The sequence below is a fragment of the Vespa mandarinia genome, chromosome 19 (genome assembly GCF_050613455.1).
Source record: "Vespa mandarinia isolate Hongniang chromosome 19, ASM5061345v1, whole genome shotgun sequence".
Classification (NCBI taxonomy): Eukaryota; Metazoa; Arthropoda; class Insecta; order Hymenoptera; family Vespidae; genus Vespa; species Vespa mandarinia.
This window is the reverse complement of record NC_140828.1, coordinates 1,211,876-1,232,500: the sequence shown is the minus strand read 5'-3', so window position 1 is coordinate 1,232,500 and position 20,625 is coordinate 1,211,876. Positions and strand designations below refer to the sequence as shown.

General features: G+C 34.1%; 1 protein-coding gene across 15 annotated transcripts in view; it reads right to left on the bottom strand.

Annotated features, from left to right (window-relative positions):
* The window catches only part of LOC118447968 (octopamine receptor beta-2R), a 58,365-nt gene extending 38,352 nt beyond the window's left edge, over nucleotides 1-20,013 (bottom strand). For 5 of the 15 annotated variants that reach the window (XR_004840019.2, XM_035880584.2, XM_035880583.2 and 2 more), the window contains exon 1: nucleotides 16,428-17,687. The gene's annotated coding sequence lies outside the window, so the exon portion shown is untranslated. Of the gene's footprint in view, nucleotides 1-8,585; nucleotides 8,742-15,273; nucleotides 15,294-16,427; nucleotides 17,688-19,600; nucleotides 19,730-19,789 lie in introns of those variants that run through there. The other 10 variants (XM_035880573.2, XM_035880570.2, XM_035880571.2 and 7 more) reach the window with 10 other exon arrangements.
* Nucleotides 20,014-20,625: the final 612 nt, after the last annotated feature.

Here is a 20,625-nt window from a genome sequence, read left to right as displayed (position 1 = left end):
AATTCATTGCCATTCGTTAAACTTCGAAATCCGTTCGAGATATACTACATTATCGTAGATAAGAGTAATAACTACGTAGTTATTTTAAAAGCTTTCGAAATATATATTAAAATAAATTGTTAATAAATTAATATATTGCAAAATGTCATGTGATTTATCGAAACGTAAATTTGTTAATATCAATCGTGTAAATTTTTCAAGGATCTTTTTTTTATAACGCGTGAAATGTTATCTTTCTTTTTTTTCTTTTCTTTTCTTCTTTTTTTTTCTTTTTTTTTTTTTTTTTTTTTAACTTGCTCTACTTACTTAGTATATCGAACTTACTTTCATATCTTTTTTATTCAATTATAAATGTTCACAAATCATTTTTGAATACAAATACGAACGTATATATTTAATTGTTTATATTTAATTGTCAGATAACTTTTTATGTTTTATGTTAATTCAATTTATCATTATATTTAAATATCCAATATATATATATATATATATATATATGTATGTGTCAACGTATCTACGTTAAATACATTCAATGATAATAATTAATAATAAAAAAGATCAGACATTTTCTTCTTGCTTCGTTAACTATCTACGGGCTAACAATGAAGACAAACAATTTACAAAAAAAAAAAAAAAAAAAAAAAGAAAAAAAAGAGAAAAGCAAAGAAAAAAAAAGAAAACAAAGCATACGAAATTAAAGCGAATTTTAATTAAAAAAAAAAAAAAAAAAAGAACAAAAGAAATTAATTTAATTTCTCAAAATATATTCGAGAACTGAGAACATGACGAGAACGAGAATTGAGGGATGACGATCGAAGATAAAGGGTGGGGGGATAGGGTGGGATTATTATCAAAATTATTCCTTGATTATCAAAAAGGGATTCGCGTTAAGGATTATACTAAATGGAAGATAAAGAAAAAGGAGAAGAGGAATATCCAATTAAATTTGTTAATGAACATGATTTAGGACGAATGAAAAAGTAAGAAAGAAAGAAAAGAAATATTTACTTAAAAAAAATAAAGAAACGTAGACGTATGGCAGAAAAATAAATAAATAAATAAATAAATAAATAAACAAATAAATAAATAGATGGATAAATGGTTGGATGGGATGGATAGATGGGATAGATAGATGGATAAAAAGATAGATGGAGGAATGTAAACGAAACATTTTCACGAGTAATTGCAATTGAGATGGTAAACAGAACGGAATAATGAAAGGGATAAAAGTGTACTGGAACATCGGATAATGAAAGATGAAAGGGCAAAAAGGGAAAGGGAGGAAAAGAGGAACAAAAAAAAAAGAAAAAAGAAAAAAAAAAAAAAAAGGCAGAAAAAAAGAAAAGAAAGTATATGAGCTGTTATTTAAAAGGAAGCAAAAACCAGCGGACAAAGAGCCCCTTCTTTTTTCTTCTTTTTTTTTTTTTTCTTTCGTTTAACAAGAACACTGCCAGCATTTCGATGGTCGGTGTAATTTTACGAATTCACACACGTGTAAATATATATATATATAACTTTTATTTTTTCGTCTCTCTCTCTCTCTCTCTCTCTCTCTCTTTATTCTCTTTTTTTTTACTCTTTTTATTTCTTTGCAAAGAAGAAAACGAAATTTATCGCACGTCGATCGTGACCTACGACCCGTGACCCCTTTCTCTCTTTTTATCTTTCTCTCCCTCTTTCTCTCTCTCTCTCTCTCTCTCTCTCTCTCTCTCTCGTTTACTCCAAAATGAAATCACGAACCATTGGTCACAAAGACGATGAAGAACCTTGAGAATTGTCAAGGTTCTCTCTTGAAAAAGTGAGACAGAAAGAGAGAGAAAAGAAATCGCGTTTTCTTTCTCCAAAAGAAATTAATTATAGGTTTGCGAGAAGACTTTGCGTGCTAAGCTAACACTTAGATTTTTTTCCTAGTTTCTTTTCTTCTTACTTTTTTCTTTCTTTCTTTCTTTCTTTCTTTCTTTCTTTCTTTCTTTCTAACAAGGTCACCATATAATAAATAACTGACCGAACACGAGAAAGTCTATCGTTTATGTTTATTTTCTTCCTCTTTTTTTTTTTCTATCCCTCATCCCTTATCCCTTTCTCTCTCTCTCTCTCTCTCTTTTTCTCTCTTTATCTTTTAATTTTAAATTTTATTCATAAATGTCAACTTGTCGTAATTGGTTGTCGTCATAATACGTCGTAGTCGTTGACATGATCTATCCCTTGAGATACACACGCGAGGTATGGTTGAAAAAGGGAAAGAAAAAAAAAAGAGAAAAGAGAGAGAGAGAGAGAGAGAGAGAAAAGAATCGGAAAGGAAAACAAACACGCGTGGAAATCCATTAATCGCGTCACGTACGCGAATTAAATCCAGAACAAGTTCTTTGTTAATAGTATTAATGATTCATAAGAATTAATTTGTTCCTGTCCTGATCATTGCTGATGTACGTAAAAAAAAAAAAAAAAAAAACAGGATCGAAAGATAGATCAATTCGAATGATACAGAAGACAAAAAAGAAAAAAAAAAAAAAAAAAAGGAAGAAATAAAAGGAAAGAAAAAAGAAAGAGAAAAAAATTGAAAAAGAAAAGAGTGAGAGTGAAACAGTAGAAGAGAGAGATAAAAACAAAGACAAAGAGAGAGAGAGAGGAAGAGAGGAAGAGAGGAAGAGAGAGAATGATGATAGAAAGAAAGTGAGAAACTCTCTTAGTGAACGAGCTTTTATCAGGACAAGAACTCCCACCATTTTAATCTTCGACCCTTCGACAAATGATTTTTCTTCCCTTTAATTTAACCCTCCCAAAGAATCGAGAATCGATGAGATACAGAGACAAAAAGAAAGAAACAGACAGACAGACAGAGACATACATAGAAAGACAAAAAGAGACAAAGAAAAAGAAAACTGATTCTTTCGTTTCATTAGTCACTTTTCACATTCACGATTACAACACTCGTTTTCTTATCAACCGAGAGTATAAATGTCTCATTATTCCCAAATTTCTTTTTCTTTTTTAGCCCTAAAGAAAGACAGAGAGAGGTAGAAAGAGAAAAAGTTTGAGATGAAAAAGACAAACACACACACACACACACACACACACATATATATCTTTTCAATGGTTTGATCAAAAGACACATTACTCTTCCGACCAAAAAGGTGCGACTTTCTTAGGGAATTGTTAGAGAAGGACACAGAAAACAGATAAATGGGTATGAGTGAGTGAGTGAGTGAGTGAGTGAGTGAATTGGTAGGATGGGATAGGATGGAATGGGATAAGGAGGGGTGAGGATTAGACTCAAAGGGTGAAGGTATAGAAATAAGCACGAAGTTGAGGGATAAGGTAAATGGAGAAGGAAAGGAGGATTCGTATTGCCATCAAAAGCAGCCACCGACCCTGTCTGGTGCCGAATATCGATTTCGGCCCCGTTCGACCAAGGGTTGCGACAAGGGTCCGTTAGTCCGACAATGAAGCTTAAAGTTCGAACCAACCCTATACAATATCGACGGGAAAAGAGATGGACAGACAGAGAGAGAGAGAGAGAGAGAGAGAGAGAGAGAGAGAGAGAGAGAGAGAGAGAGAGATAGGAAACAAATCATTATTGACTAATTTCAATAGTTTTATCGTTTATGATATAATAACGATTTGACGATAATTAATATTAATTAATGAACATATATCGTAAAATTTCAAATTATTATGGAAAAATGGTAAAAAAAAAATTTATTTTCGTTCAATTTTCTAACTCACACATACTTTCTTTCTCTCTCTATCTATCTATCTATCTATCTATCTATCTTTTAAACCATGATTAATATTCTAGTTGCAATAGATCGGAAACGTGTATTTTAAGGTCTTGCTTAAATCTTTCCGATCTGGCCAAGAGCCACGCATCATTTTAATGACACCATCGTCTCTCAGCATACTCATTCGCTTTTAATGCGATTTTGGCAACGACGATGTCTCAAAAGCACATGTTGTCATTAATCAAAATATACGAGGAGGGAGGAGATAGATTGGTTGCTTGCTTGGTTGCTTGTTTGGTTGCTTGGTTGCTTGCTTACTTGGTGAGAAATAGGTGATAGGGAATTAGGGACTAGCTAGTGATAAAAAAAGAAGACATCGAACGAACCAATCGAGTGGACGTAGGTTCTTCTCTCCCTCTCTCTCTCTCTCTCTCTCTCTCTCTCTCTCTCTCTTTACGTATAAAATACATTCTAATAATATTCATCGGACAAGATTAATACATTATTTTCAACATTTCATAGATTCATTGGACAGAACAGGCTATTTAAAATATACAAGAGTAATTGGTGTTGGTGATGGAGTGAAAGGGAGTGGAGGGAGTGGAGGGAGAGAAGGATTAAATGGATTCTGTTAACATAAAAGCAAAGCTTGACCGGACTCGTATTTACATTTATGTATAATATCATCAACATAAACATTTGTCGTATATTTATTATTGTTAAACAAATGCACGTATAAATCCTTGAATTTCTCTTTCGAAAGGTTATTTCATCGATACAATACGATACTATACGATACGATACGATGCGATACGATACGATACGATACGGTATGATACGATAATATACTATACTATGCTATATTATCCTACACCGTACCACAACAAAATTGACGACAACGCGAATATCATGCAAATAAATTTTCCCAACGGTAATAATGCACTTGTGCACTAACTGAATCGTTTAATCTGTGTGTGTATGTATGTATGTATGTACGTATGTACGTATGTATGTATCTATGTATGTGTGTGTTTTTCATGTTACCAATGATTCTAGATGAGTATATATATATATATTTAAATACCTACATAAGTGCATATAATACAATACAATACAATATATATATATATATATATATATATATATATATATATATATATATATGTATCTGTCTATCTGTTACTATCGAAACATCAACAAGCTTTTTTTTGCGTTTTCAATAAAAATAATAATATTCCTCGTGTCTACGTATACGAGAACAAAGTGATAGATAGAAAAAAAAACGATAGAGAGAGAGAGAGAGAGAGAGAGAGAAGAAGAAAAAATATTGATACAAAATCACTGAGAGAAAAAAAGAAATTTGGCATTTATCGTCTCGTCAGATTAAATCGATTCGATAGTACGTAAATGTACGATAGAGAGAAAAAAATAATAGGAAGAGAGAGAGAGAGAGAGAGAGAGAGAGAGGTAGAACAAAAAAAAAAGATTACTCGATATTCTCATTGTAATCCATAAAACTTTTCGATCTAGTAATTCGACGTGGTAACCATTCGGAGTTGGGGATTTGGGGAGAGGGAATAGAAAATTGGGTCCATTAATAAAAGAATCCCTAGGGAATTATTCGTGAAGCCCTTCACTCTCTCTCTCTCTCTCTCTCTTTCTCTCTCTCATTTTTTCCATTCTTTTTTTTCCTCATTGTCTCTCTTCTTTCTCTTTCTCTAACACACTTTCGAATTTGCCTTCATTATGTGCCAACTCCTTTCCATTACCCCCAACTATTACTACTCCTACTACCACTATCTATCCTCTTCTCACACTCTCTTTCTCTCTCTCTCGTTTTTTTTTCCCCTTCTCCTCTCCCCAGAAGCTTTTCTCGAAGGCTCTGGCATCCGTAATCCTTGGTCTGATCCCTGGCACAAAGGTACCCGTAATAACGCCAGCAGAAGTCTCATGGAATCAAGCGGAATTGAATTTCATGCCGCAGAAAATATGACGACCCACAGGAGAGCCACTCTTTTCAACGTGGTAACGTCTCCGACATCGGTACACGTACTGCCTGTAGGTTGAAGTTCTTGTCGGATGTAGGAGAAGTGGGTAGGAAGGGAGAGAAAAGGAGGCTCATAGAAAAAGAGAGAGAGAGAGAGAGAGAGAGAGAGAGAGAGAGGAAATAGGCCGATGATGGTGGTAACAACGAGAAAGTGCACGAGATACGTTATCTAGACGAGAAATATAGAGATAGAAAAGTTAGAATACATTTTTCTGCCATTCTTCTCTTTGGCAAACAAATCTACCTAACAATGAAAGGAAGTTGTCGAGAAAAGGGCGGGAGGGGGGGTTAATGGGTATGAAGGAGGAGGAATGAGGATGAGGATGGGAGTGAGGGAAAAGGAAAAGGATGGTTGAAGAGAACGGTTATTTTCGAACGAAGCAAGAAAATGAATAGGGATTGTGCGATGTTCCATTTTTTGTGCTTATTTATCGATATACTTTTTTTCTTTTTTTTTTTTTTTTGCTTTTTCTCTCTCTCTCGATTCCAACGACAAACCTGACCTTATGTCTTTTTTTACGACACGAAAATTGGTTACATGTTTTATCCTACGTTCTAGTGCTTTATTGTTTTGTTTTCTTTTTGTTTTCTTTTTGTTTTCTTCGACAGAGAAATCATGCGTGCGTTATATCAGAAAGTATTTTGAGTGAAGATAAAAAAAAAAAGGAAAGATACAAATTAAAAAAGAAAAAGAGAGCAAAAAAATTACGAAAGAAATGAAGAAGAAACGAACGAACCCCTATATATATATATATATATATATATATATATATATATATATATGTATAAAGAAGAAATAAACAAATATATAAAGGGACGATTAAAAAAGAAAGAAAGAAAAAAAATATAGTGACTCTGACAAAGAGAATGAACGAACGAACGAAGAAAATAAAAATAATGGAAATTAGTGGGAGGGAAGAGGGGGAGGGGGGAATAGGAAAAAAGAAAAAGAAAAAAAAATAAGAAAGAAAGAAACAGGAAAGACAAATTAGATGTACAATATAATCGAATATAGTTGAAACTCGTTATTAAAATAAGCAAGAGAGAAATATAGAGAAAGAGAGAGAGAGAGGAAGACAGAGAGAAAAAAAAAGAAAAAAGAAAGATAGAAGAAAAAAAAGAAAAAAATGCAACATACAACAAATTGAAACATGACGAGAATACTGTTTTCGTTTATCAGACGTGTTACCATGTAACGCATACGGATATAAAGGAAGATACACACATATGTATATATGTATGTATGTATGTATGTATGTATATATGTATAGAACAGATAATACAGAATACAAGGTATCCCATTGTCTCTCTAACAGTAGAGGCGAATCAAGGCGTATGCTCTGGAATACATACAATACCTACACACACAAAACACATATACACGGTGATACGCTATCTGACTCTGTGATTTGTCATCTTGATAGTGAAGTTCAGGATTGCTCTCAAGGGATTCTTCCTTTAACAGTAATAATCCCTACTCTCTCTCTCTCTCTCTCTCTCTCTCTCAGGCTCTCTCAATGTTACGAATTAATCATATGATAGGTGTGAAAAGAAAGATAAAAATTTGATAAGCGAAAAAAGCTAGATGCAGAAATGATAGCAATCTCTCTCTCTCTCTCTCTCTCTCTCTCTATCTCTTTCTCTCTCTCTCGTTTGTCTTTTATACAGAATTATTAGCAAAAAAAAAAAAAAAAAAGAGAGAGAAAAAGAGACACGTAATGACTACTATTGAGAGAATGTTATTTTGTTATGGAACACCTGGTCATCGATAACAACAAACACGTATACATATCTACACGTATAAAAAATATAAAGAGATAGATAGAGAGAGAATGAGAGAATGAGAGAGAGAGAGAGAGAGAAAGAGAGAGAATAACCACGAATTAATTTTACCACCCGATGTTTATTGATAGCACTCAGCCGTTTTTGTTTTGGCAAGCTACACGAGATTACATACACCAGAGCGCGATATATTAAATGAAGATGGTAAGATAGAAAAAAAATAGAAGGAAAAAGAAATAAAAAAGAAAACGAAAAAAAAAGAATCATGATAATAATAATAATAATAATAATAATAATAATAATAATAATAATAAAAAAGTAATAAAAATAAGAAATGAAAAAAATGAAACGAACGAAAAGAGATAAAGAGAGGGAAAATCTCAAAGAGAACGAACAAATTAAATAGACTCTGTTTATAACCATTGTTGTTGTTGTTGTTGTTGTTGTTGTTGTTGTTGTTGTTGTTGTTGTTATTTTGAGCATTGTAGAATATAATTACGATACGGAATGAAAGAAGATTAACGAGCCAATGTCTAGACCATAAAAGCCGATCGTGTAAAGCTCGCGTAATTGATTTCATCGTATCGATGTAATTAATAAAATTTCATCGAACGGTACTTCCCTATGATATACTTGATAATGTTTCACAATATATTAGAATACAATATAAACATTTATATACTTATTATGCACTTATTATGCACGTATCTCTCTATACGCATATTTATATATATATATATATATATATATATATTTTTAATCTCTCTCTCTCTCTCTCTCTCTTTCTCTTTCTAGGGAAGAAAGCTTTTCACCCAAAATTTACGAATAAGTTGAAGTGCACTCGAGTGCATCTAAAAGCATCTTCTTAGAAATTCTAGATGCATGAAATCTGTTTGACTCGACAACGATAACGACGATGAACGACGACGATGAAAACGATGTGGATGAAGTATAAGATTGTAAGTTACATACATATATACATACATAGATACATACATACATACATACATACATACATATTATATTATACGTACATATGTTCGTTCATTCGGTTGACTTCTATCCTCGTAACGAGACTGTTCCGTATACGTTTCGTTGAATACGAGGAACTGGGATGGCAACGTTTAAAGGTATTTAGGTATAGCAACAAGAGCATCGCACGTATGCTCATTGGCACGATGAATTCGCGAGATAGAGTGTGTAAACGGCTCGGTGGTCACGTATATTTATAAATGGCCCTCTCTTCTCTCTCTCTCTCTCTCTCTCTCTATCTATCTATCTATCTCTCTCACTCTCTCTCTATCATTCTGTTCGATGTGTGTTAGTTGTATGATACACGAAAAACAAAAGATTCGTCCTACCAAATTTAATTTCGTCCTGGTACATAACTACTACGAGATAGATACCTCTACCAATATATACGTACGTATTTACATATATACATAGATATATGTTATATACATACATTCATACATACTCTGTCATTCGTAACAAATTGTTTCCTACCCCTCGATGCTATTCTCTCTTGTCTGTATCTTTGTATCTCTCTCTCTCTCTCTCTCTCTCTCTCTCTCTCTCTCTCTCTCTCTTTCTCCCTTTCTCTCTTTCTCTATCTATCTATCTATCTATCTCTTTTATATTAGTTTTTTGTTTCTTTTTTTTATTTATCCCTTTGCATCTCTCCTTTAACATTCGACACAATCGAAAATTCACCTATTTTCAGCATCGTTTATTAATCATTGTCATTAATTCCAACGTGATATATTATATAATAATAATATAGTCATTAATAGACGCTATATATAAATTCTATTCGACTTTAATTTAAGCATGTTTTTATAATCCATTTATACCGTACATTTAACAGGCTTTAATCCTTTTACGTTAAAGGAGACACTTTTGACTATGATCAATAGCACGACACGACCAAGACATTGATCCAATATATATATATATATATATATATATATATATATATATATATATATATATATATATATACATATATTCAACGATGAGTAAAATGCGCATCCCTAATTGGCTCTTGAAAATTATTCTATTCGCGGTATAAAAGTTCATAGAAATACTATTAATAATACTAGTAATAGTAATAGTAATAATATTTTTTAAAACAATTTTTACATCGAGAGTAATCCCCTTATTAGGATTGATTGATTTTTCAAAAAGAAAAAAAGATGAAAAAAGAAAACAAAAATGAATGTAATTCATAAGTTTTTATAAACTTATATGATAGATGGATCAATTGCTCGATGTAGATCCATTTCTACCTCACTTATCATTTTAATTAATTTTTCAACAATATTACAGTGTAAATATAGTACCCATGTATATATATATATATATATATATATATATATATATATATACATATTATATAATAGAAAGAAACTATAATTTCATCAAGATGAGAAATTCAATTTTTAATTTCAATTCGATTGTTAATCTCGACATATCTAACAACTGTACTACAATTTTTACCGACCGACGAATGTTCTCTATTTACTTTAACCTTCTTTATCTCTCTCTCTATCTCTATATCTATCTCTATCTGTCTATCTCTCTATTTTTCAGTTCTTTACCCTCTGGTTGTTTCAAAATGACGATCGAAGATCACACGAACGGCGCTCGCCGATGGATAATCCGACGGACGAGTAAAGCGAGCATTTCTCATTTCCGCTCGACGGCGTCGATTAATCGACCGCTCGTACACGGTGATGTAATTGGAAATCGCCCCTTCGTACTGGGTGCCGCGATCCTGAATTACGCGAATCCATCCACCGGAACTATAGCTATTTTGGTCATTACGTCAAATGCAGAACTACGGATGAAAACTTGTCGAACGATCCATTACCGTTGTCTCCGTCGAGATAGAGAGAGAGAGAGAGAGAGAGAAAAAGAGAGAGGGAGAAAGAGAATAAAAAAAAAAAAAAAAAGTTTGAGAGATGGAAAAAAAAAAAAAAGAACGTCCAATTTTTAATCAAAATTCGCCATTCCCGTGGACCTCATTCTCCCTCTCTACCTATCCCCTTTTTATCTCTTCACTCCACTCTTTTTCTGTCCTCTCGAACGAACATAACGAATTCTGTCCGGCCGAGGAATAGAATTTTTGAATTTGTCCCCTTCTTGTTCGACATTATGGACAAAGTTGTACACCGGTCTGAACGAGTAAAATTAGTTCACTGGGTCACGACCAACACACACAGTCCTTTTCTTCCCATCCATGCCCTCCATCTCTACATCCTCCTCCTCCTCCTCCTCCTAACCTCCTCCCTAACCCTCTTGCTTCCCCAATCCATCTACTCGCCCTTTCCGTTCTTTCTCTATCGCACATAGCGTTTTAAAATCGCGAAAAACGTTCTGTTTTTCCTTTTCTTTTTTTCCTTTTCTTTTTTCGTTCTCTCTCCCTCTCTCTCTCTCTCTTTCTTCCCTTTCAAAATTACAAAGGCACACGTACGTACGTACGTACGTATGTGTAATTACTGATTAAAAAATTTATTAAAAGAAATCGAATAAAAATCGTAAGGCGATTTATGATTGTTATTTACTCATATATTTACATACGTTGTTCTAAAGTGGAAGAAGAAGAAGAAGAAAAAAAGGGTAATTAAAAATGAAATAAAAAAAAAGTGAGAGAGAGAGAGAGAGAACAAAACAAGGGATAATGATTCGAAATAAGAAGAAGAAAGAAAAAAATATCTATTCGCAACTTGCCAGTCGATTAATTCGAATGAGATAAGCGATAGAGAAAGAGAGAAAATGATAGAAGAAATGTAGAGTTAATAAAACGAAAAAAGAAAAAGAAGAAGAAGGAGGGGGAGTAGGAGGAGGTAATATTAATTTAAAAAAAGAAAAGAAAAAGGAAAAAAAAAAAAGAGAGAAAAAGAGAGGAAGAGAAAGAGAAAGAGAAAATTCCGGATCGCGAAGAACTCACGCGAGACATCGAGAAGATCGACTTAATAAACGTAATTGAGATTGAATTCATCTTTAAAGTCCGACTCGTCGTCGTCGTTGTCGTCGTCGTCGTCGTCGTCGTCGTCGTCGTCGTCATCGTCGTCGTCGTCGTCGTCGTCGTCGTACTCGTGTTCTCGATTTTTCCCTCTTTTACTTGGTTATCACGTAATAATATCATAGATTTTGATGCGTTTTAATAAATCCTTCCCGTCGAGATTACGTGCACCGTGATTCTTCTTTCCTCTTTTGGTATCTATTCGTTCTTTGATCGTCCATTGTAATACATAATTCTTTCCTTTTTCCTTTTTCTTTTTTCTTTCTTCGTTTCGTTTCGTTCCTTCTTTCTTTCTTTCTTTTTTTTTTTGTTTTGGACCTTTTTTTCATTTTTTTTTCTTTTTTTTTTTTTTATATATATATATATATATAAATACTAGCGCAAGGATAAAGAGAAGTAGGAAAATAAAATGGAATGGAATGGAATGGACAGAAAGAAAGAAAGAAAAAGGAATACATGAAAAAAAAAAAAAGAAAAGAAAAAATAAGAGAGAGAGAAAAAGAAAAAGAAAAAGAGAAGCTCTTGTGTGTCTCATTCTGTCTCGCAAAATTGCTTTTTAAATAGGTCCGTCACGCAATGTTTTTACTGAGAGTCCCACTTAACTTGCAGTTCGTTGAAACGTTCTTTCTCTCTCTCTCTCTCTCTCTCTCTCTCTCTCTCTGTCTCTCTCTCTGTCTCTCTCTGTCTCAAGACCGAGTTTTACTCGTATTTCGCAAAACAGTTTCGCGTCAAAGACATAAATTGTAACTAACGTTGGTAATTATTTCACACGCTTCGTGGAAAAACAAAAGGTCGGTCATGTTAGAGATAGGCAGACTTTAGAACGCAATGGTGCATTGTCGTTAAACTCGATCAAAAATTCTCTACAACTTTGCATCTGCTCTTTAAACAATTGTTATAAACAACGCGTACGAAGCTTACATATAGAACACGATCGGTCGATACGACATATGTAAGTAATATATATATACATATATATATATATATATATAAACATGTGTGTAGGTATGTATGCATGTACGTATATGTGTATATGTGTATATGTGTCTATAGAAATGTCGACGACGATATTGAGAACGAAAGAGAGAATTGTGGTGGAAAGGGAGCGTGAGAGAAGTAGAGAAAGGGAAAACGGAAAAGGGAAGAGGGGGAGAGGGAAATTCACGTATAGTTTACTTATAATAAAGATTATAACGGTTAATTAAACTCCTGTTTCGTTATTCACATCGATAGTTTATAAATGGATGATGATCTCGTTCGAGCACATTTTCACTTTTCTGATGATAAAAGATCATTTTATGAAGTTATTTTGTTTTCTTGTCTTTTTCTCTCTCTCTCTCTCTATCTATATCTATCTATCTATCTATCTTTTGTATCTCTTACAATAATCAATTAATTTCACGAAGGAAACGAATAAAAGAAAAAGAAAAAAAAAACAAGGAAAAAAGAAGAAAAAAAGGACGACAAAAAATTAAAAAAAAAAAGAAAAAAAATTGAATGGACAGACAGACAGGTGATCGTCTGTCGTGCGTTTAATTAGATACAAAAGGAATATAATTTCAATCGGGATTCCCAATCGAATCTCATTTAAAACAATGAATGTTAGCGATCATTACATTCTCATCGGTATAATCAGATTTTCGAACGTTCCACATTTCGAAATTAGCTTGGATCCTGCTCCGATAATAATAATAATAATAATAATAATAATAATAATAATAATGACGATGACGATGATGATGATGATAACAATGATGGTCCCAGCAATAACGATACTAATAATAATAATAATTATAATTATTATTATTATACTTATAATAATAATAATTGGCAATGGGCCGAAAAATTGTCAAAGTCGAATACGAAAGCGATCACAAAGTAAATAGAAGATAATAGATGAGTGACCAATAGAATAGAATAGAATAGAATAGAATAGAATAGAATGGAATAGAATAGAACAGAACAGAATAGAATAGAAGTTAAGAGAAAAGAAAGTCTTAACAAGTGACATAGTAGCCCTAATAGTAATAATAATACTAGTAGTAGTAGTACTAGTATTAGTATTAATAGTAGTAGTAGTAATAGTAGGAGTAGTAATAGTAGTAATAGTAATAGTAGTAGTAGTAGTAGTAGTAGTAGTAGTAGTAGTAGTAGTAGATGGGATAGTATTCGATTAAAAGAAAAATGCTCAACGATGATAAGCCAAGTCGCGAGGCTTACGTTGAAAGATCTTAAAGCCTTTGCTTCTTATGTCAAGGTTTCACACTTGCCCTTGTTATATCGAACCTAACTAGAAGGTAAAGATGATGTGGAAAGAGAATGTGAGAGAGAGAGAGAAAGAGAGAGAGAGAGAAAATGGCAGTGGTATGAGAATGAGTGAAGAGACATTGATTGTCCAAGAATGTTGCTGAGACGTGCAATAAAACGTCACGATGTTCGAGGTGGCCTTTAATTAAATGCGTCGTCGGTGACAGAAGTGGTGTGTCAAGAGAGAGATAGATAGGTAGATAAAGAGAGAGAGAGAGAGAGAGAAGACCGACAATTATGTTAGAGCTTTGGCAACGAACTTTAACCCGAGTATCAACCACTCATGTCCCATTTTCTCTCTCTCTCTCTCTCTCTCTCTCTGCTCTTTACCTTTTCGTTGCTTCCTATAGATACATAGGATAGAGATAGATACATATACGTAGATATATATATATATATATATATATATATATATAGATATATATGTACGTACACAGATGTTCCGATCGAATTTTCAAAGCGATAGCTAGACTGCTATCCTGCAGTACGATCCGCAGACAAAATATAGTACACGTGACCGGACAAATAGCTACGAACACTTATTCGAGCTGTCACGCGAAACTATACTGTGTGTTACACGATAGAATCTTGTTTCAGTATGTTCTAATGTTTATATGCGTATTTGCGCATGTGTCTCTCTCTCTCTCTCTGTCTCTCTCTCTCTCTTTCTCTCTCTTTCTTTCTTTTTATCTATCTGTGTGTGTGTGTATGTATATGTGTATATGTGTGTGTTACATATCTGGTTGCATCGGTGACCACGACAATAAAGTTCTTAAGGCCGATAAAGAAAATCGCTGTGTCGACAAGATAAGAGAACTTATCGTCGTTGCTAATTTTTGGTAAGAAAACAACGTTATACTAATTTAAGATATCACCTGTCTATTTACCCGTCGGCATTTTTTTTACTTCAAAATATAATTTTATTCTAATCTCGTTACCCTCCTCCCCCACTTTCTCTTTCTCTCTCTCTCTCTCTCTCTCTCTCTCATTTTTTCTTTCTCTGTTATCACTACGAATATTTTTCAATCAATTCAAAGATAGCCAATCCTAAAGGTAAATAATTTTTTCTTAAAAAAAATCTCGAAGATATGTACCTATGTATCATCGAAAAAAAAAAAAAACAAAATCGAACAAATAAAAATCAGCTTGCCTGCTTGCTTGCCTGCTTGCTTGCCTGCTTGCTTGCTTGCTTGCTTGCTTGCTTGCTTGCTTGCTTGCTTGCTATCAGGAACAAACTCAAAGACGTTAAAGGATATGTTTACCTGCGTCTATCCCTTCTATCAATGACACGATTCGATACATACATATATATATGTATGTAAATATATATTCGAGGATAAATAACAAGAGAGTTTTTCACATATAAAAGGGAAAGAATTGAAACTTACGATCGAATATCACGTGACCTGATCCTTTGCCTTCTGGTCGAATCGAAGAAATTACCTTATTTATATGTATATATATATATATATATATATATATATATATAGATACAGATATGAACACATACATATATATATCTTTCTCTCTCTCTCTTTCTCTCTTTTTTCTTCTTCCAATCGAATTCGTCAGATCAAAAAATGGGATTATTTTAAATAAGAGTATACACGCACGTGTAACGACGTTCTAAAGCAAACACCAGCACAAATTCTTCTCCTCGTCCTCGAGACGCTTGAACTCTCCCCTCTTCATCTTATTATCGATCTATCGATCTATCTATCTATCTATCTATCTATTTATCTATCCTTCTTCCGTGACACACATCATATACGCATAGGTACGTACACATAGATGAAAAAAGAAAAGGAAAACAATATACGATATAGAGAGAGAAAGAGAGAGAGAGAAACAGGATAGTTATCGATATCTATCGGACAGGTCGTTGTTCTTCTCTATTCTCGCTTCGTTTGCTTACTGTCTTCTTCTTCTTCTTCTTCTTCTTCTTCTCCTTCCTCCTCCTCCTCCTCCTCCTCCTCCTCCTTCTCTTCTTAATTCTCCCAGATACAAACGATCGACGACGCATCATCGCTATGCGTCACCGTACCCCACAAATATATCTATTTTTCTCATTTAAAATTCTTAGAATGATAATTATTCAAAGAATAACGACGATGATAATAATAACAATACTAATAATAATAATTATTATTATTATTATAACAATAACGACGATTGTTTAAAGGAATATAAAATGACGATAATGAGAACGATGATGCGTTTCGTTCGTTTTTCTCCTTTTTTTTTCTTTTCTTATCTTTTACTTTTTCTCTCTCTCTCTCTCTCTCTCTCTCTCTCTATTTATCTATCTATCTTTCTCTTTCTCTAATATTCTGAGAAACGTCAAAGTGACCAACAGACAGAGACAGATAGACAAACAGATAGACATACATACACATATCTACACACGCATATGCATGAACATGCACACACAACGTACACGCATACACAAGCCCACATGCACACACACACACACAGACACACATACACACATACACACGTAATAATAATTATGTAGTGTCACGTCAGTGTTACAAAAGCTCACTGTCGATAATTAATCGTCGCTGACCCAGGAATCCCGAGGAGCACGGAGGTACACGCGCGCATCATCCTCGGCTCGCTAACTAGCCACCAACAACAACGGCGACGGCGACGATGATGACGATGACGACGACGACGTCGGCAGCAACAACAACGACGACGACGACGACGACGTCGGCAGCAGCAACGACGACGACGACGACGACGATGGGTACTCGGGACGATGACGTTCGACGATCGAACGTTCTTCCTCTACTTTTCTTTTCATCTTTGTATACTCTCGTCCTCTCGAATAATATCACCTCGATCATCGTCATCCATCTTCTTTCGTTGTTGTTACCTTGTTGTTGTTATTGTTGTTGTTCTCTTTCGTATATTCTATTTGTTCCTTTCCCTTCCCTTCTTATTTATTATACATTTCACTTGAACAAATCAAATTAACGATTACGTTTAATTAAAGATCTTTCTCGATTATTAATTCACTCGTAACGATCGAAAACGTAAAGCAAAGAAAAAGACTTTTCCCGCGTATAAATTTGACCAAACGAAATGGGGTAGTGGAGTGGAGTGGAAGGGAGGGTAATGGGTGTGGGGTGGAATGGGAGGACAGACGAGAGGTGGGAGATGTTAGAGAGAAATAGACTTTAAACGAGGATGAGACAGAAGAGGAGGGTCTGCGGTTAGATTTTATAGTGAAAAATCGAAATTGATAACACCTTGTTTCGTTTATCTTCACGGCACATCGATCGATCTCACTCGATTGGTTTCGATCTATCGATCTTTATTACTATGAAGTCTCGGTGTTGTTATTGTTATTGTTATTGGTGTTGTTGTTGTTATTGTTGTTGTTGTTGTTGTTGTTGTTGTTATTCCTGTTTCTGTTTTTGTTTATTATTGTTATTATTAAAATTATTAATCGGATCGCGAAATATACGTATAATACGGATTTACGATTTACAACGATAATAAATCTTTGTTTAATCGAGTACGTACGTACACGTATCCTCGTGCGATTCTTTAGGATCCTTTTAACGATATGCTTTCACACGATCTTAAATCGATCAACGTTGATCGTTTGAATGAACGTTAAAGTTTCAAAAGAACAACAACGACTTACGACGACGAAGAAGAAGACAAGGACGAGGACAAGGACAAGGACAAGAACAAGGACAAGGACGACGACGACGATAACGAATAACAACAATGAAAATAAAAATGTCCTTGTTCTTAATAAAAACAAAATGTTCTTCGTTCCCCTTCTCCTTCCCCCCAACCCACCCACCCCTCTTCTCAACGTCGAATTTTCACACTGTCAACAACACCATGAGAGGAAGAGTACAAGGAGGAAAATAAAAAAAGAGAAAGAAGAAAAAAAAAAAAACAAAGAAAGAAAGAACAGAAGCACACGCCGCAAAAAGAAAAATCACTTTCTACGATGATTTAGATCATTCACTACGTTCGTCATTTTATAAATCAACTAAATACATCTCGAATGGACTTTAACAAACGACGAAAAAGAGGAAAAGCAAATTTTTTTTTTTTTTTTTTTTTAATCGTAATAGTACATTTGTGTGTATGTATGTATGTATGTATGTATGTATGTGCGTACGTACGCGCGCGAGGACGAAAACGCGTAAACGCACGCGCGTTCCGTCCGACTGTCTATCAGTCTAGATATATGTGTATGTGTGTGTGTATATATATTGTGTGTTGTGTGTATGTGTTTATGTGTGTATGTGTGTGTGTGTATGTGTGTGCGTGCGCGTGCGTGCGTGCGTGCGCTTTAACGACGACAAAGCTCGCAGCGTGGCGGATCGGCCGCGACTGAATCGTCGCCGTTACCGTCCTCGTCCTCATCGTCGTCGTCGTCGTCGTCGTAGTCGTGCTCGCGTCGACTCCGCCGCTCTCTCTCTCTCTCTCTCTCTCTCTCTCTCTTTCTCTTTCTCTCTCTCTTTCTCGCGTTGAGCTTGAATGAGCGAGTGTACGAGTTCACAAGTGTACGAGTAGAACGAAGAGGGAAGAAGATGCGGCGAGCAAGAGAGAGAGAGAGAGAGAGAGAGAGAGAGAGAGGGAAAGAGGATAGAGTGGGGGAAAAAGAGAGAGAGAGAGGGAAGAAGAGGGTGGGAGAAAGAGAAATACGTTCGTGTGAGCTTCGAGGGTAGAAACCAAAAGAGGGGTTGGAGTGAGCAAGAGAGAGAAAGAGAGAGAGAGGGAAGCTTTCGAAGAGTAGAAAAAAGGGATATATATATATGTGTAGAGTTATGTATATATATATATGTGTGTATATGTGTATGTGTGTATGTGTGTATGTATGTATATATATATATTTGCAGCCATTGCAACTAGTGCTCTTACTATACGGATATTCGACTACATACTCAAATTATTCATTATAACCCCATATACAGAAGTTCAACTCCCTGGATCTTACAGAGTGTATTTGGAGTATCCGGTTATTCGTATATAACACCATCAATACACCATGAATATTTGATTGTTCGTTTAATGCTCTTAATCCTATCTATTTGTTCTTATTAAAAATAAACGCCATTAAAAAATGTCCTACAAATGTTGTATAATATAAGATTTAAATTATCCTATTTTATAATCAAATTAAATTCTCTCATGTTACTATTTATGTTTCGTACCATTATTTTTTTCACGTTGTTTACTTCTTCTTTTTTTCTTCCTTCTCCTTCTTCTTTTTTCTGTTTTTTTTTGTATTTTTCTTCTTTTTTTTCACAAAGCAAAGGTCAACATCCTCGCCAGGAATGACTTCGGTCCATTCGGTGGCATCACGCGACAATTACGAATAAACAAACAAACAAACGAACGAACGAACGAACGTACGAACGAACAAAAAAATGCCCAACTGGATTATCGATTGAAATTTCGATAATATTATATCGCAACTAGAGGCATTCGAATAGTACTGCATACGAATGGTCAATCATCAACATCGTTGTCATCATCATTTCGACGATTCATATATTTTCGTTAATTAATTAATCATAATCCATGCGTTAATGTTAATCCTTTTCATAATCCCAATCAAATAATTGTATAATAACGATTGATCGTTACATCAAATCGATTCTGTCATATTTCACATTACACGAGAATAATAATTTAGATGATTATTAAGAATAAAAAAGGTAAAGTAATGAAGATCATTACCTTAGTCATAGTCGAAATGATCTTTCCACGATCCAGATATACTCGGATATTCGAAGATCCAAGCAATAATAATTAATTACAATCAATGGAATCTCTCTCTCTCTCTCTCTCTCTCTCTCTCTCTGTGTGTGTATATATGTGTGTGTGTGTCTGGTATACGTAAAATATATCTTGAAGATATTTCCGTACCTTGCGTTTTCGATGCGAACAATTAATTAACAAAGCTTATAATTAAACAACGCTAAATTTATTTTCGTTCGTTCCATATTATCATTACGTCTCTCTCTGTGTGTGTGTGTGTGTGTGTGTGTGAATATTTCTTCCTTTCTTTCTCTCTGTTTCTCGTTCCAGTTATAGAACTACCTTACAATGCGACGTTCGGCACACTACTGAGCGACCTACGTGCTTGGAATAAGATGATCGAGAGACGAGAGGCTTGTTTGTAAACCTTCTGTTCCTCGTTATACCCTTCAGAATCACTCTAGTTTGTTTATCAAAGTTAAAAGGTTAAGAACGAAGAAAATTCAATGAATCTATGATAATGATCTTTACGTATCACCTTTGATTCCTATTCGTAACTTGTAAATGAATAAAATTGTTTCTATGATGTTATTGGCAAATCGATCTTAAATCGATTTTAAATCGATATTAGAAAGATGAACGATTAGATTTTTTAATTATGTAATAAGTTTTTTTATTAAGCATAAACGTGTTATAAACGCGATCTCTCTCTCTCTCTCTCTCTTTCTCTCTTTCTCTCTTTGTGATCGATTCAATCGACAAAAAGTATCGATTATCAATTTATATCACGTGATGTAAAGCTGGCGCTTATTTTCAAATCTTTTATTTCACGCCAAGACAAAACCGAAGATAATATTTTTCTTTATTACTTTTTATTTCTTTCTTATTTTTGTTTTTTTCTCTTTTTTTTTTCTTTTTTAACAAAATAAACAATAAAACCACGCGTTAATCGGTTATGCGAAAAAATTTTATTTCGGCATAAATCGAATTTTATTATTTTCTTC